At 49.0% G+C, this 24,707-nt stretch overlaps 8 non-coding genes across 8 annotated transcripts; all 8 read right to left on the bottom strand.

Moving 5' to 3' along the window:
* Window positions 1–5,090: 5,090 nt before the first annotated feature.
* On the bottom strand, window positions 5,091–5,209 carry TRNAL-CAA (transfer RNA leucine (anticodon CAA)). Its single transcript has 2 exons — window positions 5,172–5,209; window positions 5,091–5,136 (listed from the first exon to the last, which is right to left on the bottom strand). It is a non-coding gene; the product is annotated as a tRNA-Leu (tRNA).
* Window positions 5,210–5,284: 75 nt separating this feature from the next.
* TRNAL-CAA (transfer RNA leucine (anticodon CAA)) lies at window positions 5,285–5,403 on the bottom strand. Its single transcript has 2 exons — window positions 5,366–5,403; window positions 5,285–5,330 (listed from the first exon to the last, which is right to left on the bottom strand). It is a non-coding gene; the product is annotated as a tRNA-Leu (tRNA).
* A 5,126-nt stretch (window positions 5,404–10,529) lies between these two features.
* Window positions 10,530–10,650, bottom strand: TRNAL-CAA (transfer RNA leucine (anticodon CAA)). The gene is made up of 2 exons: window positions 10,613–10,650; window positions 10,530–10,577 (listed from the first exon to the last, which is right to left on the bottom strand). It is a non-coding gene; the product is annotated as a tRNA-Leu (tRNA).
* A 5,160-nt stretch (window positions 10,651–15,810) lies between these two features.
* TRNAL-CAA (transfer RNA leucine (anticodon CAA)) lies at window positions 15,811–15,929 on the bottom strand. The gene is made up of 2 exons: window positions 15,892–15,929; window positions 15,811–15,843 (listed from the first exon to the last, which is right to left on the bottom strand). It is a non-coding gene; the product is annotated as a tRNA-Leu (tRNA).
* A 4,978-nt stretch (window positions 15,930–20,907) lies between these two features.
* Window positions 20,908–21,026, bottom strand: TRNAL-CAA (transfer RNA leucine (anticodon CAA)). Its single transcript has 2 exons — window positions 20,989–21,026; window positions 20,908–20,953 (listed from the first exon to the last, which is right to left on the bottom strand). It is a non-coding gene; the product is annotated as a tRNA-Leu (tRNA).
* Window positions 21,027–21,293: 267 nt separating this feature from the next.
* TRNAL-CAA (transfer RNA leucine (anticodon CAA)) lies at window positions 21,294–21,412 on the bottom strand. Its single transcript has 2 exons — window positions 21,375–21,412; window positions 21,294–21,339 (listed from the first exon to the last, which is right to left on the bottom strand). It is a non-coding gene; the product is annotated as a tRNA-Leu (tRNA).
* Window positions 21,413–21,486: 74 nt separating this feature from the next.
* TRNAL-CAA (transfer RNA leucine (anticodon CAA)) lies at window positions 21,487–21,605 on the bottom strand. The gene is made up of 2 exons: window positions 21,568–21,605; window positions 21,487–21,532 (listed from the first exon to the last, which is right to left on the bottom strand). It is a non-coding gene; the product is annotated as a tRNA-Leu (tRNA).
* Window positions 21,606–21,680: 75 nt separating this feature from the next.
* Window positions 21,681–21,799, bottom strand: TRNAL-CAA (transfer RNA leucine (anticodon CAA)). The gene is made up of 2 exons: window positions 21,762–21,799; window positions 21,681–21,726 (listed from the first exon to the last, which is right to left on the bottom strand). It is a non-coding gene; the product is annotated as a tRNA-Leu (tRNA).
* Between the last annotated feature and the right edge of the window lie 2,908 nt (window positions 21,800–24,707).

Genomic DNA, 24,707 nt, shown 5'->3' with positions numbered 1-24,707 from the left:
GCCTCTTTAACATAAATGTCGCAAACTACTAACCGACCACCTTCAGAAGCGATGACAGACTGCTCTACAATTCCGACGGAGTTACGCAAGAAAATTGTGCACCCCCCTGATTTACCCACGGCGTACGTGGCACACACAGAGATTATATCTTGACCGAAAGATTTCCACCATCTCATCAGTTTGTTCCTCGCTTTCAATTTTTGTTTCCTGGATAGCTAGAATATCGATATCATTTTCTAATAACAGGCGGCTCAGTTGAAGTTGCCGCCTTCGGGCTCCGAAACCGCGTACGTTTAGTGTTGCAACACGAAGGGCTATTCCAGGATTAACGGCCATTGTAAGTAAAGTTTACACAAACCGACACAAGATACTGTTCAGATGAGTGGAAACTTACAACGCTAGACCAGTGACCACTGCTGTCCCTTACAAAAATCGGTTTGACCTTTCAGTCACTCATGAGTCACCTATCAGTCACCCCTGTCACCTATCTGTAGACTCGACCTTTCTGTAGACTAAGTCCGCAGAATGTCTGCAGACACCGTGGGGACTGCAAGTTGACTTGTCTGTAATATGCGTGCCCAGTGAGTGTGTGTGTAAATATGTGTATGTATCTATATATACGTACATATTCTGAACCATGACATATTTTATAATTACGGTTGAATAGTTTTGACCTTTCAGTCACCCATGAGTCACCCACCAGTCACCTCCACGTAGACCTAGTCTGCAGAATGTCTGCAGACACCGTGCGGACTGCAAGTAGACTTGTCTGTAATATGCGTGCCCAGCGAGTGTGTGTGTGTGTGTAGATGTATATCTATATATAAACGCATATATATATATACATATTCTGAACCATGACACATTTTATAATTACGGTTCAATAGGTCTGACCTTTCTGTCACCCATGAGTCACCCACCAGTCACCTCCATGTAGAGCTAGTCTACAGATTGTCTGCATATTGTCTGCAGACACTGTGTGGACGGCAAGTAGGTAGACTTGTATGTAATATGCATGCCAAATATATATACACATATATATATATATATATATATATATATATATATATATATATATATATATATATATTCTACATCACACATTTTATAACAGTTAAATCGGCTTCACCTTTCAGCCACCCACGAATCACACACGCACACAAGCACACACACACACAAACACACACACACACGTGTGCGCATCCTGAACCATGACACATTTTATCATTGCGCTCTGTTTTGCCATTTTAGCATTTTGAAAACTTTGTCACTGATTGCTACAAGAACAGTCTGATAATGGCAGTTATATAAATCAATTATTTAATACTAATTGAAATAAGGTAATTGTTACATAACGTACATTAAATGCAGCAGTTGTACTATGGCTCGAACCGCAGCCTGAATTTAAGGACATATCTACCGCGCGACACCGACACCATCCATCCGACCACCGACTGCGTGGTTGCTTTCGGCGCCGGCCCCCAGGAGGCGCTGGCCGTGAGCACCGGTAAAATTACGGGTGAGATTATTTTCCCGTCTTCACCTGGTCACCGACATGTCACGGCGTGCACGTGTGCACGCCGCATTGACGGCGACCGATGAGGTAGTGTACATGTCGTGCCGAGAGGAATTGTGGCGATTTTTGTGTGTATTAATGATCCAAAACCCCTGTGACTGTATAACGTAGCTCTCAGTGTTTTTCGTGTGGTGTGCCGATGCCAATTATCGTAGTTATGACCCGGTCGCGCTTTCTTTGTTACCGGCTCACGAAAAGCAGATGGTACTCTCGCTGCGCTCGCATTCCATCACAGTGCGCGGAAGAATTTTTTGAAAGTTGTGCTATCACGTGCTGTAGTTCATCTGCAATTCTACGCTGTTGACGCCGGAGGCACCGTACACCGACTGTCCTTCCTGCGGTACCTGTGCGATGCGGCAGCAGCTGTCACGGAGACTCGTTTACCGAGCACGCCTAGAAAGTTAAGTCCGGCGCGTGCGCGCATTCTTGTAGTCCGTGAAGTGTGCATTTCTGTACGGATAACAAGATGATTAGTAACGTGACAAAAATGATCGTGCTTTTCGAATGTTCGTTCTTGTCGCAGGGCGCACTTAGCGAACAGTTTGATGAAAATTGCCCTAAAACGTGATGTTGCCAAAATCTATCGATTATTTGCTTTCTGCTGTGAAGTTTCCTTGCGCCGGGGACTGTTTGATTTGAATAGGCGCAAAAATTCAAGCAGGGGAAGTTACTATTTCTGTACGTAATTTTTCAGCGAGAAATCGTATAGCCATTTCTAGAGGTACGTCGATTTGTCGTCTTCACAGCTAACGGCTGAGCGAGATGGCACCCGATTGCTGTGTACAACGCATGGCCAGATTTTAGCTTGTATGCAAGTTATTTTATTTATATAGTGTCTTCAGACAGCCTGTATTTCTTGCGTTGGGTGTCATGTGTTTTCGTGTATTTGTAAATGGTTCCGAGATTTCAACAACAGTATCTATCTTTAATGGAAAAAATTGTTTTCTCACCTGAAAAAGAGGGAGTCTGTTCTTTTTCAATGCATCGTCCTTTGGGGCAGGGATTTGTTGCACCGCATAAATAAATTAGGTTTTCGAACGCTTATCATGTGTTAAGGAGTTTTCTGCTTGTGCAATTCGCATTTGACTTGGTACAGACGTGCATTTGTGTGAAGTTTTTTATAGTAGATTCATGTTTGCTCCAGTTCCATTTACATGTTAACTGCCTGTGATGTAATAATCGGGTATTTGTGCAACCATGCAGCTTCATGTGGCTGTTTGTACGAGACTTTTCACAATGTCACAAGTTTACAGTTTCAGTAGGGTTTACAGTAAACTGAACATTTCTTGTTTAGTGATGTCACGATTTTGTGAGCCAGAGGAATCTACACCACTTGGGAGCCTGCGGCACTTCTGCAGGCTGAACAGCGCGTCAAAGCATCTGATTTGCATGCTGCGACAAGGTGTGTGCAAGACGGTCACTGCCACTCACATGAGATGTCGGTACTCACTACTTCATTCCTTGGAAGCGATATTCTTGGTCCCAACCAAGCAGCCCGGAAGAAATCGGAGACAAATAAAATGTGCATAGAATACTATTGTGTCTGTTATTTTATTGCATGCATGCATGCCAGTTCCCCATAGTGGGGCTACAGAAATTCTCTCTAATGTCTGCCTAAATGCTGTAATCCTGTGACCACAATCTTGACAGACTTTCTGCAGAAATGCTGTATCCTGCAGCTACACAGATTGAGCAGACTTTCTGCAGAAAGGGTGTACCAATTTGGCGCTGGGAGGTGACAGGGGGTGACAGAAAGTCTGTCACCTGTCTTCAGATATTCTGCATCCCGGGTGACTCGGGGTATGCAGACTTTCTGCAGAAAGGGTGTACCAATTTGGCGCTGGGAGGTGACAGGGGGTGACAGAAAGTCTGTCACCTGTCTTCAGATATTCTGCATCCCGGGTGACTCGGGGTATGCAGACTTTCTGCAGAAAGGGTGTACCAATTGGGCGCTGGGAGGTGACAGGGGGTGACAGAAAGTCTGTCACCTGTCTTCAGATATTCTGCATCCCGGGTGACTCGGGGTATGCAGAATTTCTGCAGCAAGTCTGCAATGATTTTTGTAAGGGGTCTTTGCTGCTCCCGATGCAGCCCGTCGCTTGGTTGAGTTGCCATCCGTGATTGTCCATTGTAGATGTAAGTCTTTCACCGGTCCCGCAACGAAGTGGTTAGCCGAACCATGCTCCCGCTAACGCGGGGGCATAGACGGCGTTGGTTTCCATTCTGGTGGCACGGTAGGTTTTGGCTTGAAGCTAGACCTACGGGTGGACGCTGTTTTGGAGGGAGGTTCTTCTGCACACTTTGAGTCATAGCGCTGGTCGTCGCTGCTCGCTTTTTCTCGCGGGCGCTTAGTAACTGCCGTAGCCGGCATTCCCATAGTGACGTCGGTGCACGTTTCTTCCTTCTTGCCTTCCCGTGTTTCGCTGGGCCCAGGCTCTTTGACAGTAGTTACGCTTACGGTATCGTTTGCAGGTGTAAGCTTTCGCGGTAGTTCCTCGGTGGCACTCTGAGGTTTCTGCGCTTCGTCTACGTCGGGGGGCGTGGCCTCAGGCGTCTTGTCCTCGCTGGGATGTGTTTCGCATGCTGCTGCTGTGTCTTCGGCGTCGACCTGATCCATCAGGTGTTCGTCTAATATGTCACTACGACCCGGTCCAGTGACGTTCGCGTAGCTACGCACGCATTGGGTCTCTTCATGGCCGTAGCGGTGACACAGCCCACAGCGCGGCATTCGACATTCGCGACGTATATGGCCAGTACAACGACACCGGAGGCAAAGCGGAGGCCTTCCTGGCACGATGACTAGAGCATGATCCTCCCCTACTCGCACCTAGTGCGGCAGGTCTTCGACTGACGTCCCTGCCTTCAAATGCAACGACACTAGGCGTGTATGTGACCCCTTGTCGTTGCAACCGGTAACACGCCATTTTTCTCTGGAGATTTCGGTCACCGTTCCGAATGGTGCCAGGGCTGCTTTGACGTCTTCGTCGGGCGTGGTGTGGAGAAGCCAGTACAACTTCATTCTCACATCTTGGTTGCAAGGGTCTATCACAGCACGACGGTGGTCTTTCACGCTAAAAGCTTTGGTAGACAAAAGCTTCTTCTTGCCTTGAACGTCTTTGAAGCTGATGGCCCAGACGTGGTTCATTTGGTAGGCCTCGAGGGCAACCACTTCCGACATGAGCTGATGGCGGACTAGTGCATCGCGAAAATGCTCGACGCGATAAGGCCTTGCCTTCAAGTCACCGTGTAAGAACACAGTACTAAGTACAGTAGTTCCTGATGGCAGCTGTGGCAAAACAAGTTGATAATACTGTTGGGTCGTTTCCGAAAACCTGATTCCGCGGCCCGAACGGGCCGCAACAGCCGCTCCTGCGGAGCTCGACATTCCACGACCGTACCGGGCGGAAGACGGAAGTAGAATCTACTCGGCCATCCTGACACTGCATATCACCCGCTAGACGCGTGCGCAGGGAGCGGCGCGTACAGCGCGGTATAAAAAAAACGCAATATATTGTGTCAGAAGTGGTATTCGAACCCACGCCCACATACGTGGTCCAGAATTCTCGTGTAACCCGCATCGCTGGGCAAGCTTTCCCTTGAGTCTGGCGCCTTAGACCACTCGGCCATCCTGACACTGTATATCACCTGTCAGACGCGTGCGCAGAGAGCGGCGCGTACAGCGCGGTATAAAAAAAACGCAAAATATTGTGTCAGAAGTGAGATTCGAACCCACGCCCACATACGTGGACCAGAATTCTCGTGTAACTCGCATCGCTGGGCAAGGTTTCCCTTGAGGCTGGCGCCTTAGACCACTCGGCCACTCTGACACTGCATATCACCCGCTAGACGCGTGCGCAGAGAGCGGCGCGTACAGCGCGGTATAAAAAAAAACGCAAAACATTGTGTCAAAAGTGGTATTCGAACCCACGCCCACTTACGTGGACCAGAATTCTCGTGTAAACCACATCGCTGGGCAAGGTTTCCCTTGAGTCTGGCGCCTTAGACCACTCGGCCATCTTTTCTTTCCCTTATTGCTGTCGTGGACGTGTAATACAAAGTAACCTATGATAAAACACTTCAGCCACACTTCGGCTGAGGCGACTGGTGCTAAAATCTTTTCATTTGTGCTAAATCATCAAGCAGTAATATCCACTCTGGTGGATCAGTCTGAACCCTGAAACATTCTCGAAGATAAACAACACTTTCGATGAAGTTTTCGCGTGTGGAACTAGTATTTATGTCTGCGTGTCGCACCTGCATTCGCGTTTTCCACAAACTGTGGAGGCTAAGAAGCGTAATTAAATCGTAGGGCACTTCTATTTCAAATGGTAAGTACCGGATGCCGTAAGGATTTAAAGGGAGTTGCTTTTTAATCGTCCTCTGAAGGACATACCCATAAAAAATTGGATCCCAGCATTCTAGGAAAACATGTTCCACTGTCTCGGGCTTCCTGCATAACAGGCAGTTTGTTGTCCGTGGCACGAATAGCCCTTTATCATGCAGCCAGGTTTTAACAGGCAGCGTACCAGAATGCAGTTTTAAAAAAAGGGTTTCGTCCACAGGTCTAACGGGCATGTTCTTAACTCTTTTAAATGTATCTTGCCCTGGGCCTCCAAAGTGTGGTGTCCGATAAATGGGTACCGGCAACATCACGTCAACCAGCGCTTTGTACAGCTTTTTCTGATTAACATTACGTAGGTATTCAGGGCTGAAACGTACTTCGAACATCTTGCACGAAAGAACAACCTCGCGCAAGTATCCTTTCACAGCACCACACATGTTATCACAGGAGACTACCCTTCCAGGGAGCAGTCTCTGTAGGCGCACTTGCATAACAGTTCTTAGAAAGGGATCACTTTGATCACGCAAAAACATAAATCGCGAGACCACCTGTCGGAAAAAAAGATGCGCCAGGCCAAGCCCTCCGCTTTTAACGGAAACAAACAGGTTAGTTCGGCTGGTTCTTTCCCAGGTGGACGCCCAAATATAAACAGCAAAAACACGATGCATTTTTTGAATAGCTGTTCGTGTCGCACACAGCACATTCATGACATACCAGAGCTTTGAAATCAAAAAGACATTACAGATAGAGGCACGGAAAAACATTGATAGCTGTCTTCCTTGCGATGCGCCCGCTTTCTCTTTCATTCTCAAAGTTTCTTCTTTCCAGTACGAGCTGGGATCCCGATAACAATCCAGAGGTACTCCTAGATACCGCGTTGGCTAAATGGACCATCGAAGCTGAGAAAAAACAACCCGGTGTTACGTCTCATTCGCCATGCGAAAAACAGGAACTTTTTCCCCAATTGATCTGACTTCCAGTCTGAGCGCAGAATTTTTTCGACCACACTCGTGACTTCACAGATGCTCTGTCTATCAGCGCAAAACACCGCTATATCGTCAGCATACGCGAGTACTTTCACGTGTGATGACTGCAGTCTGTAACCTGAAATTCGGTCCGAGTTGATAATTGCCAGGCATAGTGGCTCTAAATACACTGCAAAAAGCAAGGGCGAGAGCGGGCATCCCTGTCTTACGTAAGAACGTACATCAAGTTTGTCAGTGAGATCGCCATTAACTATAATGCGGGTCGTACAGTTCTTGTAGGCCATTTCCACGCCCTCTACTATAACGTCACCTAGTTTGGAATGTTCCAGGATGGAAAAAAAATTTCGTGAGAGACGCGGTCAAAGGCTTTTGCCAAGTTGCGCTGCATCATTGCTATCTTACCGCCAACTGCATCGACACACTGTAATACGCTGCGTGTGACATGTACATTTGTGGCAATGCTACGACCTTTAATTCCACATGTCTGGTGGGACCCTACCAATTTCGTGATAACAGACTGCAGTCTTTTAGCTATAACCTTCATAAATACTTTGTAGTCGACGTTGGTGAGACTAATCGGTCGATATGACCCCACCAACAGTCGTTCTTCCGGATCATCAGTCTTTGGGATAAGAACGATGTGGGACGTATTGAAAGACAATGAAACCTGTTTGCGTTCGTAAGCCTCAGTTATCACATGGAGCATGCACTGTGCAACAGAAAGCTTAAAGGTTTTATAAAAGGCCGCACTTAGTCCATCTGGCCCAGGAGCTTTCCCAGATGGCAGGTCGTCTATTGCTTTTTCTATCTCCTGTAATGTTATAGGCAGTTAAGACGTTCCTTAATTTCATCATCTAGTCTTGGCACGAACCTCAAAAAGCCTACATGGAAGCCTTCTATGGTGCCGAGCTTATTGCTAAGAAGTTCTGTGAAATGTTTGGATATAGCGCTCTGAATGTCTCTCGCATCTTCCGAAGTGCGGCCGTCATATCGGATGCTCCTAATTTCTTTCTGGCAAGCGTATCTTTTCTCGTCTGATAGCGCTCGTTTTGTCGGCGTTTCGCCAGCGCATAATTTTTCAGACCCTGCGCGTATGACGGCGGCCCTATACCTGTCAGCGTCAATTCTTTCGAGCTGGCATTTCACTTCCCGTATTTCTTTCGTGAAAGTTCCCGGCGCGCTACTTTCCATGCTCAGCATCCATTCAAGTTGCCCGTTCATTTCTTTTTCTTTCTCTTTATAACGAGCCACGCTGCTCTTTTCTATTGCTTTCATTTTTACCCACTCTTTGAACTCCTCCCATTGAGTTGCAAAATTAGCTGGCTGCGCGCCTAGCAGTTTGTCTAGCTTGGTCTTTACTAGCATAATGAACCCTTCATCCTCCAAAAGCTTTGTGTTCAGTTTCCATAAGTACCAGTTAAAGCGCGATTTCCTACCCTTCATTCCTAAAGTCATGCTCACGAGGCAATGATCACTGAAAGACACAGGTTTAACATCATAACTTGAGCATAGCGGCATAAGTTCGACCGATACATACATCCTGTCTAGTCTCGCATGGCTCTCCCGCTGAAAGTGCGTGTATTCTGGGTGGGTCCCATTGGAAAACACATTGCAACATCTTCGAGACCATACTCATGCACAAAAGTATTAAAAACTGCTGAGCTCTTGTCTCTCAGTGGCGTACACTTCAATCTGTCAACTGCGGCACACACACAGTTGAAGTCTCCCAGTACAAGCAAAAACTTGTCGCCTTTCAACCATGGCTCAAGGGATTCATAGAAAATTTTACGCTCGCTTTCTACATTAGGAGCATATACACACACAATTCGCCACCATAAATTCGAAAATGTGAAATCAGCAATCAAAAGGCGACCACTTGGGCATGCAAAGGCAGACTCTACGTTCACTCTTAACGTCTTACGTATGAATACAAGGCACCCACCCGACGCCCCAACAGAATGACAAACGCACACATGAACGTTTGCTTGAAATAGGACACCATGCGGTCAGTGCGCTCTTGGCTCTCTATTTTCGACTTTTGTATAGCAATTATATCAATATCGTTATCCAGAAGAAGGCGATTAACCTGGTATTGTCGCCTTCTTGCTCCCAGCCCTCTGACATTCAAGGTCGCAACTCGAAGTGGAGCAATCAGATTAAAAGCCATGTCTTAGAAGAAGAAACGCCTCTATCCGCATGGTGCCTACCTTTATGGTTGACGTAGCCTTCCTCATGACTGCCAGGACCTCTTGACACCGGTCGACCAACACAACCGGCGCTGACACCGACCAGGACCATGTGCTACTACGGAGGCGGTTTCCCCGCCTTCCGCGTGTCGGCCGGAAGGTTCGGCCGCGGTTTTAAAGTCGAGCGTCTCAATCCCCCTGTCAATTCGGCGGAGGCTCATCACCGCCACCGCCAGGCTGCAGCTTCACGTCGACGCTTTCTTCATGCGGACGTTTCCCAGCCATGGTGCTCGCCGCTTCCTGGTTCGTCTCCATGGTATCAATGCCGGGGGTCTCCACGTTGCTTTCTTCGGCGACCGCGGCTTTCGCCGCCTCATTCACCTTGTCAACGTCGTCCTGTTCAGGCTTATGCTGCGCCTGTACACTACCATCTGTTGCGCGGGAGGGCCCTGCCTTCTGCTTCACCAGAGTCGTGAACGATGGCTGAGTATCGCGCTGTGGTTGTCCACCTGCACGGGCTGCTTCCTCCGCATCCGTCTCGTCCATCAGCATCTCAACCGAGTCCTCGCTGGTTCCCGGGCCTGTAATGCTCGCGTAAGTGCGAGTACACTGGTCTTGTTCGTGCCCGTAGCGTCGGCAGATTCCGCAACGCGGGACTCGACATTCCTTGCGGATGCGGCCCGTACCACGACACCGAAGGCAGAGCGGTGGTCTGCCTGGTACCACAACAAGCGCCAACTCACCGCCAACGCTCAGCTGATGCGGCAAGTCATCCAACTTCACGCCCGCTTTCAACTTGAGGGTGACAAGCCGGGTAGTTGAGCCCTTCTCTGTCATACCTTGCACACGCCAGCGCTCCGGGCCTACTTCGGTAACTTTTCCATAGGGCGCAAAGGCGACACGCACGTCCTCATCAGGCACATTGTGTAGAAGCCAGTGGAGCTTCAGTCGAACGTCCTGGTTCGCCGGGTCAGTCACCAGGCAGCGCCGGTTTTTTACACGCAGCTCCCCGATGCTCGAGATCTTCTTCACCGCGTCCGCGTCCTTGAAAGTGAGAGCCCAGACATGGCTCATGCGATACGCCCCAATGGCGATAACATCCGGAAGAAGCGAATGCTGTGCCAATGCGTCACGGAAATCTTTAATCCGGTACGGTCGCGCTGTAATATCAGCGTGCAGAAAAAACTGTATTTAAAACATAACGACCTGTTTGCAGACCTGGCAGAACAACTTGGTAGGTGCCCTCCTGTTCCATCGTCCTGTTTCCGCGGCCAGAAAAGGCCGCTGAAGCCGCTCCAACGGAGCCCGTCAGCATGCGTCCGTCACGCTCGGTGGCCGGAAGCAGAATCACTCGGCCATCCTGACACTGCATATCACCCGCTAGACGCGTGCGCAGAGAGCGGCGCGTACAGCGCGGTATAAAAAAAAACGCAAAATATTGTCTCAGAAGTGGGATTCGAACCCACACCCACATACGTGGACCAGAATTCTCGTGTAACCCGCATCGCTGGGCAAGGTTTCCCTTGAGTCTGGCGCCTTAGACCACTCGGCCATTCTGACACTGTATATCACCCGGCAGACGCGTGCGCAGAGGGCGGCGCGTACAGCGCGATAAAAAAAAAAACGCAAAATATTGTGTCAGAAGTGGGACTCGAACCCACGCCCACATATATGGACCAGAATTCTCGTGTAACCCGAATCGCTGGGCAAGGTTTCCCTTGAGTCTGGCGCATTAGACCACTCGGCCATTCTGTTTTTTTTATTTATTACCGGTTTTCAATATAACATCGTACATATGAATTTCACACTCATGACACAAATGCAAGCCTCTTGCAAGAGAGAACGAAGGCGAGAAACAAAAAAGCGCTACAAAGCCGTCTATCCGCATAGGACTGACGTTGTCAAATTAAAATTCCTTCATGACTGTCAGAGGTTCGAGCCTCGACAGCCAATCCGGTACACACTTTTGCATTTTCTGCATTTCAATAAATAAGGACATACACTCTCTGAAATACATACGCGCTGGCCGAGCGTCGACGTCGCAATGGTACCCGGCCATGCGAGCTCGCCATATAGAGTGGAGGGCGTTCAGCATAATAAGATCATACGGTACTCCGTCTTCATCTTTAATTGGCAGATACCTGATCCCTTGGGTGTCCACCGGTAACTCCTTTTTCAGCGTTCGCTTTAGCACGTCCCAAAGGAAAACAGCCGCCCAGCAATGCAAGAAAACGTGATCAATGGTCTCCGGCTTCTGACAGATCAAGCAGTGGTATCCCCACGGCACAAGACAGCCTCGTTCTTCCACAAACGTTTTCACAGAGAGCGTTCCTGTGTGGAGCTTAAAAAAGAAGGTTTTAACCCCCGGTGGCACCTGCATTCGTTTCACCCGTTTAAGGACGTCTTGTCCTGGCCCTCCACTGTATATGGTTCTGTATAACGGCACTGGGAACACAATGTCGCACACATCATTATACAGTTTTTTCCATTTAACTTCAAACAGATAATCATTTGAAAAACGAACTGACAGGAAACGCACGCTGTCGACCACTTCCTTAAAATAACCTCGAAGTTTTCCGGTCATGCTTGCCGTACTAACAACATGTGTCGGCAATGCGTCGCTCAACCTGATCTGACATACGGTGCGCAGAAATGGATCTCGCACATCTCCAAAAAACAAAAAGCGGTTGACAAGTTGTCGAACAAAAAGATGCATCAAGCCCACACCCCCGTCCTTCACCCTTCTGAACAAATTTGTTCGGCTACATCTCTCCCATGATGAACTCCAGATGAAGACCGCAAACACTCTGTGCAGCCTTTGCACATTTGCTCTAGAACAATGCAGCACTTGCATAACATAATATAACTTCGCTATAAAAAACATATTACAAATTGCTGCCCTTGAAAAAATAGACTGGTTAGTGCTTGTCCATTTGTCCACTTTTTGTTTCGTTTCATTAGTTTGGTTCCTCCAGTACTCATCGCTGCTCTTGTACCTATCGAGGGGAACACCAAGATACTTCGTCGGAGTTTTCACCCACTTGACATTAGCGAAGTACTCCGGTGCTGAAAACCACTCCCCGTGCCACAGCCTGAGGGATTTGCCCCAATTGACTCTGCTGCCCGTGACGTCACAGAAATGTTTTACTACAGCAATTGTTTCAGTCACACTTGGTTCGTCTGTGCAACACACTGCAACGTCGTCAGCATACGCTAGCAGCTTCACTTCGGTTTCTGCTAATCTAAAACCACGTATATTGTTGTTTGCGGTGATCGCTACACACATTGCTTCTATGTAGATAGCAAATAACAGAGTACTGAGGGGACAGCCTTGGCGCACTGAACGCATGATGTTAATGGGGGCCCCCAGAGACTTGTTAACAATTAACCTTGTAGTGCAGTTCTGGTACGCCAAGGCCACGCCCTCAGTGATGATGGTACCGACATTAACATGATCCAGTATGGCGAACAAAATAACGTGAGCAACACAATCGAACGCTTTCTCAAGATCAAGCTGAAGAACTGCAACGCCGCCACCAGTGACGTCACAGCACTCGAGCACACACCGCATCTTATGGATGTTCGAAAAAATTGACCGCCCTTTGATTCCACATGTTTGATGGTTTGCGACTATTTCCTTTATTACGCCTTGAAGTCTAGTCGCTAAGATCTTCATAAATATCTTATAATCAATGTTTGTTAGTGATATGGGCCTGTAGGATGATACTAATCTCAGTTTATCTAATTTATCATTCTTCGGAATTAGAATGGTGTGCGCTTTCCCAAAAGAAGGTGGCAATGATTTCTGCACGTACGCATCATTAAATACTCCTACTAATATAGGGGCCAGTTCTCTTTTAAATGTCTTATATAACGCCGCACTGAGTCCGTCTGGTCCCGGTGACTTGCCCAAGTTCAAGTCGTCGATTGCCTTTTCGACTTCCCTCTCCATTATTTTCCCTTCTAATCGCTCCTTAGTTTCATCACTCAAACGCGGCATGCGATGCAGAAAGTCTGCTTTGAAACCCTCTAAATTTGCTTCCTGAAATGCAAAGAGCGACTGGTAGTACTGGAAGAAGGCGTGGGCTATGCTCTCGTTATCGTCAACAACGGCTCCATTGATTAAAAGGTTATCGACATGGTTTTGTCGTCCGTGAGCCTTCTCTAACCCGAGCGCCCTTTTAGTGGGCGTCTCCCCTGCCGCTAGTGAATCTGCTCTTGCTCGCACGATGGCACCTTGGTAACGTTCTTTGTCGATCTGTTCAAGCTTTTCCTTGACGCTCCGCACATCGTCTTTGTACAGACCAGGCTCTCTGCACTCAAGCGTTATCAGCTGCTGAAGTAGTGTTCGCAAACCCTTTTCTTTATATTCCCTCTCAAATTTAAGACAACTTGACCTTTCTATGGCTTTCATTTTAACCTTTTGTTTAAAACATTCCCACTTTTCTGCTATTGTTTCAGCTGCATCTTCGCGTATTTCATTAACAGCATCCCGTACTCCCTTTACGAAAGATTCATCATTTAATAACAACGCATTCATTTTCCAGATCTGCCAATTAAACGCATGTTTGCTTTTCCCTATACCGACATTACATTTTACGAGACAATGATCTGAGAACGATATGGGTACTACACAATAACCGTGGCATCTTGGAATTGTATCCAGCGAAATGTAGATTCGGTCCAACCGCGCATGGCTACTGCCCTGAAAACGTGAAAAAGTCACATCACGCCCCCCTTCCAGACACTCAAAAACGTCTTCGAGTTCATTTTCACTAATTAGTTTTGATAAGATTTCACTGCTTCTGTCCCGCACACCAGCATTATTGGCTCTATCTCTAGCGCTCATTACACAATTAAAGTCTCCTAGCAGTATAACGCGCTTATCACATCGAACATACTGCGAAAGGTTCGAAAAGAAAAGGGCGCGCTCGTCTACTGAATTCGGCGCATATACACATATGACGCGGAACTGAACATCACACAAAATAATATCACAAAAAACAAGCCTTCCAGACTGACAAGAAAAAATACTTTGAATGTGCAGTCCAGGCAGTTCCTTCACAAAAAGAATGCACCCCCCAGCGGTGCCTAAGGCATGGCTTACCACCGCAAAATACCTGGTCGTGAAACGGCGCACCATGCTCCCGGTCTCCTCCTCCCCGTCATCCTTAGTCTCCTGGACGGCTAGTACGTCTATATCGTGGTCAGTGACCAACCGTAGCACCTGACTTCGCCTACGACTAGCCGCCAAGCCTCTCACGTTTAAAGTGGCAATATTAAGGGACGGTATCTGTGCCATGTTGAGCTAAAGAAAAAAGTAGGCCCGGAGCATGGTGCTTACCGTTCACGACCAGCCCTCGGCTAGCCGCCTCCGGGACCTCCCGGCTTCCCGGCGTTGTTTGTGGGCGCCACTTTGTCCGCAGGCTTTCTCTCAGGTGGGACGTTCGGCTTTGGTTTCAAGCTCGTGCGCCTCCCAAGAGGTGGCTTTGTCGGCGGCCCTTCGCTGGTGCCGGTCGCACCGTCGTTGCGGTCCTTAGTCTGGTCATGGGGGCGCTTGACTGGCGCTCCAAGAGTCGAAGTCCGGTCGCAGTCGAGGACGGCCTCCTCCTGCTGCATTGCCGTCGCATCGTTGTCGGGCGGGTCCTCACTACTGCTCCGCGTAGACTGGACCTCAGCGGTCGCGACCTGCAGCATCCCACTCGGCTTCACGGTAGTATCAGCCACCTTGCTGACCACGCCCAAAGGCGTCGTCCCACTGGCTGTCGCTGTCGAGACCTTGTCTAGCGTTCCTTTAGCAGCGTCCTCCGCTTCGGCCACGTCCATGACGTGCTCTGCCGCAACGTCACTAGCTACTGGACCTGTTACGGTGGCATAAGATCTTACGCAGTCATCGTCGACGTGGCCGAAACGTCTACATAAGGTACATCGGGGGACTCTGCACTCACGGCGGACGTGTCCCGTGCCGTGGCAGCGCAGGCACTGCATCGCTCGACCGGGCACGACGACCAAGGCCAACTCTCCGCCGACGCGTATCTGATGTGGCAGGTCCTCCACTTTCATGCCGCTTTTCAATTTGAGAATGACGGTCCTGGTGGTTGAGGTCTTCGTTGCCATGCCTTCGACGCGCCATCGCTCCCGGCTCACCTCCTCCACCTTGCCGAACGCCGCGAATGCCGTCCGAACGTCCTCGTCGGCAACGCCGTACAGCAGCCAGTGAAGCCTTAGCTTCACCTGCTGATCCTGCGGGTCAACGATGACGCATCGTCGTCCCTTAACTTGAAGTTCCTTAAGGTCCAGCATTCTTCTTGTGGCAGTCGCATCGTTGAAGGTCACTGCCCAGACGTGGTTGATCTGGTACGCCCCTATGCATACCACATTAGGCAGCAGGCCCGTCGACAGAAGGGCGTCCCTGAAATCTTCCACCTTGTACGGTCTCGCACGTACATCACCGTGCAAAAAGACGGTATTAATCACTACTTGACCTTTAGGCAGTTGCGGCAAAATAAAGGCATAATCCTTATCGTCGTTTAGCCTGGTTCCGCGGCCAGAAGTGGCCGCTGTCGCTGCTCCACTGGAGCCCATGATTCTGCTAACCGCTCAGCTCGGCTGCCGGAAGCAGAATCGACCGCTCGGCCATCCTGACACTGTATACATTCCGTGAGATGAGCGTGCAGTGAGCGGCGCGTACAGCGCGGTATAAGAAAACGCAAAATATTATGTCAGAAGTGGGATTCGAACCCACGCCCACATACGTGGGCGTGAATTCTCGTGTAACACGCGTAGTTGGGCAAGGTTTCCCTTGAGTTTGGCGCCTTAGACCACTCGGCCATCCTGACACTTTTTTTTTCTTTATTGCCAGTCCTCGACATAACACAACACAAATTCCTAAATGATATAAACAAAGACCAAAGAAGCAAAAAGGGATGAATACACAAACGGAACAAGGAAGAGTTATATTTACATTCGCTGCCGTCCGCTACTGTGGCACGACGTTGTCGGATTAAAATTCCTTTAGTGCTGTAAGGGGTTCAACCCTCGACAGCCACTCAGGAACAGGCTGTTGCATCTTCATCACTTCCACATACCGTTGCATGGATTCACAAAAGTACAGACGCGCCGGTCGGGCATCCGGGTCACAATGGTAACGCGCCATTCTTGCGCGCCATAAACAGTGGAGGCCCGTAAGCATGATCAGGTCGTACGGGAAACCTTCGTCGTCATATACTGGCAGAAACCTGATTCCGTGGGGATCTATAGGTAGCTCCTTTTTTAGAGTCCTTTGTAACACGTCCCAGAAAAAGACCCCTTCCCAACAGTGGATGAAGACATGATCTATGCTTTCTGTTTTTTTACATATAAGGCAGTGGGTTCCCCATGGCATGTAGAACCCACGTTGTTCAAGGAAGAATTTAACAGGTAGAGTACCGGTGTGTAATTTAAAGAAGAACGATTTAGTGGCTGGTTGAACTGGCATCTTCTTCACCCTTTTCAATACATCTAGGCCTGGGCCTCCACTGTACGGGGCTCTGTACATAGGTACCAGCAAAACACTGTCACATAAATCACGATATAACTTTTTCCGTTTTACACTCCACAAATATGCACTTGAAAAACGAACACGCAAAAAGGAAACACTCTGAACTATTTCCCGAAAGAAACCACGGACTGGTCCTGGCATTATTTCCGTACCTACAACGAATTCGGGAAGTGATCTTGACAGCCTCATTTGGATCACCGTGCGCAGAAATGGGTCGTTTGTATCTCGAAAGAAGGAGAATCTATTCACCAGTTGACGCAGGAAGAGGTGCGCCAACCCCAGACCACCATCCTTCACGCGCCGGAAGAGATTATCTCGGCTACATCGCTCCCAGCTTGATGCCCACACGAATACAGCGAACACGCGGTGCAGTTTCTGCACATTAATACGAGAGCACTGTAGTACCTGCATTACGTACCAGATCTTTGTCACGAGAAACATGTTGCACGCTGTAGCTCTCGCGAATATTGACAAGTAACAGGCGTTCCATCGGTCGGCTTTTTCTTTTAGTTGTTTTGTCCGCTCCTTCCAGTACTCGCTACTGTCCTTGTAGGCATCAAGGGGTGCTCCAAGGTACTTCACTGGCGTCGTGACCCAGTTTACGTTCGAAAAGTGGCCTGGTGTAGACGCCCATCTTCCATGCCAAAACCCCAAACATTTCTGCCAGTTAACGTAGCTGTTAGTGACGTTACCAAACTTTTTGACGATATTCACAGTATTCAATACACTTTGTTTGTCCTTACAGCACACAGCCACATCGTCAGCGTATGCCAGTAGCTTCACTTCTGCTGATTGAAGACTAAACCCCTTAATACATTCATTTTCAATGATGGCCAGACATAGCGTTTCTATGTAGACACAAAACAGGAGTGGACTGAGTGGACAACCCTGGCGAACGGAGCGCTTCACGTTAATGGGGGCCCCCAACATCTGATTAACTATAAGTCTGGTATAGCAGCTCCGGTACGCCATGGTCACCCCTTCAGTGATTATGTGGCCAAAATTAACGTGTTCAAGGATGGTAAGCAATATGTCGTGAGAAACACAATCAAACGCCTTCTCCAAGTCTAGCTGGAGGATGGCTACTGCATCGCACATGGCGTCACAACACTCCAGCACACACTTCATTTTATGGATGTTAGTGAAAATGGTTCTTCCACGAATACCAGACGTCTGGTGTGGGCCGACTACTTCCTGAATAACTGACTGGACCCGTCGTGCCAACACCTTCATCAATATTTTGTAGTCGCAGTTAGTAAGCGCTATGGGTCTGTAGGAGGAAAGTTGCTTGAGCTTTTCGGTCTCTTCTGTTTTCGGTATTAGTACTGTATGGGACTGGCCAAAGGATGGTGGAAGTATTTTCAGTTCATATGCTTCCTGGAAAACTGCTGTTAAGATAGGAGCTAGGTGGCTTTTGAACGATTTGTACCATGCGGCACAAAGACCGTCTGGACCTGGCGACTTCCCAGGATTCAGGTCTTCGATGGCTTTCATCACTTCATGTTCTGTTAATGGTCGTTCTAAGGTTTCTTTAACCTCACTCGACAGCTGTGGGATTCGTTGCAAAAATAATTTCTTGAAATCGTGCATGTTGACAGGCCTGAATGTAAAAAGATCTTTGTAATGCTCAAAGAAAGCACGCCCTATATTATTGTTATCCGTTAATACCACCCCTTCATATTCGATAGCCTCAATCTGCTTACGTCTCGAGTGCTTTTTTTCTAACCCCAGTGCTCTTTTCGTTGGCGTTTCCCCGCATGATAGCCTTTCTGCTCTGGCGCGCACTAGCGCACCTCGGAAGCGATCTTCGTCGAATACCTCGAGCTTCTTCTTAACGGCGCGCATATCTTGTTGATAGGCGCCAGGTTGCATGCATTCAAGCTTCGCAAATTTTTCTAGCAATGTTGTTAAATCCTTTTCTCTGGCCTTTTGTTCATATCTCAGTACGCTACTTCTTTCGATTGCCTTCAATTTAATGCTTTGCTTCAGCAACTCCCATTCCTCACCAAATTTCGTAGAACTGTCTGTTCCAAAAGAATTCAGAGTAGCCACTACATTTTCGTTAAAAGTTTCATCCCGTAACAGCTCTGCATTCAATTTCCACAGTTCCCAGACGAACTTGTTTCGTTCTTTCTTCCTGCCCACCGTGCATTTTACCAGGCAGTGGTCAGAATATGATATGGCCGTAACTGTGTAGCACTGGCATTTTTCAACTAAATCATATGAAAGATAGATACGGTCTAAGCGTGCGTGACTTGTGCCCTGAAAGTGAGTGTAGCTTACGTCTCCGTGACCGCGAAAACATTCTGCGATATCTTCTAATTCGAATTCGTGTGTGATCTGCGCCAGGATATCACTACTTTTGTCACAAACCACGCGACGCGTAGACCTATCCTCAGCTTTCAATACACAGTTGAAGTCGCCTACACAGGCTATCATTTTTTGCACATGTAAATGATGCTTTAAACTCAAAAAGAAATTTGCCCTCTCTTGCACAGTATTAGGCGCATAAATGCAAAACACGCGCCATTGGACATTACAATAGCTGAAGTCACAAAAGACAAGTCGACCAGAAGTACAGGAGAAGTAACCATCTATAACAAGACCAGGGAGCTTCCTCACGAACAGCACACACCCTGCCGAAGTCCCTAAGGCGTGGCTCACTACCGTATAGTAGTTATACGTGAATCTTTGCACCATGCTCCCGGTCTCCTCCTCGCCGTCTACCTTGGTTTCTTGCACGGCTAAAACGTCGAGGTCGTGGTCCACTAGTAGTCTGTAAACCTGACTCTGTTTCCTTTTGGCGGCCAGACCTCGAACGTTTAGCGTGCCGAGGCTAAGCGACGGGTTGGTAGCCATTATTGGTGAAAACCGGAGGGGAGAAGGCCCGGAGCATGGTGCTCACCTTAACGTCTAGCTGACCGCTAGACGCCTCCGTGGCCATCCGGCGGCCGTCGCCCGGGTTCCTCTTTGGTCGGCTTCGGGGTAAGCCTACGGTCAGTCTCCAAGTTCGGCTTAGGCTTGAGGGTGGAGCGCCTTCCAGGTAGCGTCTTAGCGGGTGGTGCCTCGGAGTCACCGCCAGCCTTTCCGTCAACTTTCTCCTCGTGCTGCAGGGATCTCTTGACCGGTGCCGAGACGGATTCGACGCGGGCGCTAGCAGGGGTCGCGTTGTCGTCCGCCTCTGCCTGCGTTGCATCCGTAGCTGGCTGGCGGCTCTCATTTTCATGCGGGGCCGTCTTCACGCTCTCGACTGTAGCTGCTGGTTCTCTGGGGGGAGGGATATTCCTTCCTCCTTCGGCTTGCTTGGTCGTCACGCCGGTTTCTGCCGCCACTTTGCCGTTTCCAGCTCCCGTGGCCGCTTCCTCCGCCTCGGTCACGTCCATTACATAGTCTAACGTCGACGGCTCGCTCTCCGCCGAACCCGCGGCTACTGCGTATGAACGCACACAGTCCGCGTCGTTGTGTCCAAAAAGCCTGCACCGCGAGCAACGGGGAACCTTGCATTCACGACGAACGTGGCCAGAGCCTCGGCAGCGCAGGCACTGCATGGGACGTCCTGGGGCTACCACCAGCGCAAGCTCGCCGGCGACGCGGATCTGGTGGGGCAGGTCGTCGACTTTCATTCCTGCCTTCAGCTGCAGCAGCACTGCTCGGGTCGTCGAACCCTTGTCGCAAACGCCATCCACTCGCCAGCGCTCCCGGGTCACTTCCGTCACCTTGCCGAAGGAGGCCAGCGCGGTCTTGACGTCTTCGTCGTCCACCCCATGCAGAAGCCAGTGGATACGAAGCTTCACCTGTTGTTCCTTGGGGTCGATGAGCAGGCAGCGACGCCCCTTCACCTGCAGCTCCTTCAGGGCCGCCAGCTTTTCGGCAGCCTCGGCTGTCTTCATCGTCACCGCCCATACATGGTTGATTTGGTATGCTCCAAGGGCGACGACGCCAGAGAGCATACCAACAGCTTGAAGCGCGTCTCGAAAATCTTCTACACGAAACGGGCGAACACGAGCGTCGCCGTGCAAAAAAAACTGTGTTCAAAACAATACGTCCTGTAGGTAGGCGAGGCAAAATTATCTGGTAATCTTTATCTTCTTCCGTCGAAAGCCTGTTGCCGCGGCTAACAGCCGCATATGCCGCTCCATTGGAGCCCATGAACCCGCGATCCGTTCAGCTCGGGAGCCGGAAGCAGAATGTGGCCATCCTGACACTGTATACATTCCGTGAGAAGAGCGTGCAGTGAGCTGCGCGTACAGCGCGGTATAAAAAAACGCAAAATATTGTGTCAGAAGTGGGATTCGAACCCACGCCCACATACGTGGACCAGAATTCTCGTGTAACCCGCATCGCTGGGCAAGGTTTCCCTTGAGTCTGGCGCCTTAGACCACTCGGCCATCCTGACAGTGTATACATCACGTGAGAAGAGCGCGCAGTGAGCGGCGCGTACAGCGCGGTATAAAAAAACGCAAGATGTTGTTTCAGAAGTGGGATTCGAACCCACGCCCACATACGTGGACTAGAATTCTCGTGTAACACGCATCGCTGGGCAAGGTTTCCCTTGAGTCTGGCGCCTTAGACCGCACGGCCAACCTGACCCTGTATACATCCCGTGAGAAGAGCGTGCAGTGAGCGGCGCATACAGCGCGGTATAAGAAAACGGAAAATATTATATCAGAAGTGGGATTCGAACCCACGCCCACATACGTGGACCAGAATTCTCGTGTAACACGCATCGCTGGGCAAGGTTTCCCTTGATTCTGGCGCCTTAGACCACTCGGCCATCCTGACACTGTATGCATCCCGTGAGAAGAGCGCGCAGTGAGCGGCGCGTACAGCGCGGTATAAAAAAACGCAAAATATTGTGTCAGAAGTGGGATTCGAACCCACGCCCACATACGTGGACCAGAATTCTCGTGTAACCCGCATCGCTGGGCAAGGTTTCCCTTGAGTCTGGCGCCTTAGACCACTCGGCCATCCTGACACTGTATGCATCCCGTGAGAAGAGCGCGCAGTGAGCGGCGCGTACAGCGCGGTATAAAAAAAACGCAAAATATTGTGTCAGAAGTGGGATTCGAACCCACGCCCACATACGTGGACCAGAATTCTCGTGTAACCCGCATCGCTGGGCAAGGTTTCCCTTGAGTCTGGCGCCTTAGACCGCTCGGCCATCCTGACACTGTATACATTCCGTGAGATGAGCGTGCAGTGAGCGGCGCGTACAGCGCGGTATAAGAAAACGCAAAATATTATGTCAGAAGTGGGATTCGAACCCACGCCCACATACGTGGACCAGAATTCTCGTGTAACCCGCATCGCTGGGCAAGGTTTCCCTTGAGTCTGGCGCCTTAGACCACTCGGCCATTTTTTTTTATTTAATGCCGGTTTTCGACATAACACTGAATATACAAATACTACACACATGTCAGGGATACAAGCTTGCGGGGAAGAAAAAAAAAGAAATTACAATAATGCCAACTGTCCGCATGGGACCGGCGTCGTCAAATTAATATTCCTCCATGGCTGTCAGAGCTTCTAGCCTCGACAGCCAATCCGGTGCACATTCTTGCAATTTCTGTACATCAACGAACCGCGACATACATTCTCTAAAATATATGTGAACCGGGCGGGCGTCGGCATCGCAATGGTACCCTGCCATGCGAGCCCGCCATATACAGTGGAGTGCATTCAACATAATAAAGTCGTATGGAACTCCCTCTTCATCCTTAATTGGCAGATACCGGATCCCTTGGGGGTCTACAGGTAACTCCTTTTTCAGCGTTCGCTTTAGCACGTCCCAGAAGAACACAGCCGCCCAGCAGTGCAAGAACACGTGATCGATAGTTTCGGGCTTCTTGCAGATCAAGCAGTGTGAACCCCACGGCACAAGACAGCCTCGCTCTTCCATAAATGTCCTCACGGAAAGTGTTCCTGTGTGGAGCTTAAAAAAGAAGGTTTTAACCCCCGGTGGCACCTGCATTCGTTTCACCCGTTTAAGGACGTCTTGTCCTGGCCCTCCACTGTATATGGCTCTGTATAAGGGCACTGGGAACACAATGTCGCACACATCATTATACAGTGTTTTCCTTTTCACTTGACATAGATAATCTTTTGAAAAACGAACTGAAAGGAAGCGCACACTGTCGACCACTTCCTTAAGATAACCCCGAAGTTTTCCGGTCATGCTTGCCGTACTAACAACATACGCCGGCAATGCGTCGCTCAACCTGAGTTGACATACGGTGCGCAGAAAAGGATCGCGCACATCTCGAAAAAACAAAAAGCGGTTTACAAGTTGTCGAACAAAAAGATGTGCCAAGCCAACACCCCCGTCCTTCACTCTTCTAAACAAATTGGTTCGGCTAGCTCTCTCCCATGCTGATCCCCAGATGAAGACCGCGAACACTCTGTGCAGACTTTGCACATTTGACCTGGAACAATGCAACACTTGCATAACATAATATAACTTCGTTATAAAAAACATATTACAAATTGTCGCCCTTGAAAAAATCGACTGGTTAGTGCTTGTCCATCTGTCCACTTTTTCTTTCGTTTCATTAGTTCGGTTCCTCCAGTACTCATCGCTGCTCTTGTACCTGTCGAGGGGAACACCCAGATACTTCGTCGGAGTTTTCACCCAGTTGACATTGGCGAAGTATTCCGGTGCCGAAGACCACTCCCCGTGCCAGAGCCCGAGGGATTTGCCCCAATTGACTTTGCTGCCCGTGACGTCACAGAAATGTTTTACTACAGCAATTGTTTCGGTCACACTTGGTTCGTCTGTGCAACACACTGCAACGTCATCAGCATACGCTAGCAGCTTCACTTCGGATTCTGCCAATCTAAAACCACGTATATTGTTATTTGCGGTAATGGCCACACACATTGCCTCTATGTATATAGCAAATAACAGAGGACTGAGGGGACAGCCTTGGCGCACTGAACGCATGATGTTAATGGGGGCCCCCAGCGACTTATTAACAATTAACCTTGTAGTGCAGTTCTGGTACGCCAAGGCCACACCCTCAGTGATGATGGTACCGACATTAACATGATCCAATATGGAGAACAAAATAACGTGAGCGACGCAATCGAACGCTTTCTCAAGATCAAGCTGAAGAACTGCAACGCCGCCACCGGTGACGTCACAGCACTCGAGCACACACCGCATCTTATGGATGTTAGAAAAAATTGTTCGCCCTTTGATTCCACAAGTTTGGTGGTCTGTGACGATTTCCTTTATGACACTTTGAAGTCTGGTCGCTAAAATCTTCATAAATATCTTGTAATCCACATTTGTTAGTGATATGGGCCTATAGGATGATACGAATCTCAGTTCATCTAATTTATCGTTCTTCGGAATTAGAATGGTGTGCGCTTTCCCAAAAGAAGGTGGCAATGATTTCTGCTCGTACACTTCATTAAATACTTCTACTAATAAAGGGGCCAGTTCTCTTTTCAATGTCTTATATAAGGCGGCGCTGAGTCCATCTGGTCCCGGTGACTTGCCCAAGTTTAAATCGTCGATTGCCTTTTCGACTTCCCTCTCCGTTATTTTCCCTTCTAATCGCTCCTTAGCTTCATCACTCAACCGCGGCATGCGGTGCAGAAAGTTCGCTTTGAAACCCTCTAAATTCGCTTCCTGAAATGCAAAGAGCGACTGATAGTATTGGAAGAAGGCGTGTGCTATGCTCTCGTTGTCGTCAACAACAGCTCCATTCATTAAAAGTTGATCGACATGGTTTCGTCTTCCGTGTGCCTTCTCTAAACCGAGCGCCCTTTTAGTGGGCGTCTCCCCTGCCGCCAGTGCATCTGCTCTTGCTCGCACGATGGCACCTTGATAACGTTCTTTGTCGAACTGTTCAAGCTTTTCCTTGACGCTCCGCACATCGTCTTTGTACAGACCAGGCTCTCTGCACTCAAGCGTTATCAGCTGCTGAAGTAGTGTTCGCAAACCCTTTTCTTTATATTCCCTCTCAAATTTAAGACAACTTGACCTTTCTATGGCTTTCATTTTAACCTTTTGTTTAAAACATTCCCACTTTTCTGCTATTGTTTCAGCTGCATCTTCGCGTATTTCATTAAC

The sequence above is a fragment of the Dermacentor variabilis genome, chromosome 4 (assembly GCF_050947875.1).
Source record: "Dermacentor variabilis isolate Ectoservices chromosome 4, ASM5094787v1, whole genome shotgun sequence".
In the NCBI taxonomy this organism is placed as follows: Eukaryota; Metazoa; Arthropoda; class Arachnida; order Ixodida; family Ixodidae; genus Dermacentor; species Dermacentor variabilis.
Note: the sequence above shows the minus strand (reverse complement) of the source record. Positions and strands in the feature narration are given on the sequence as shown.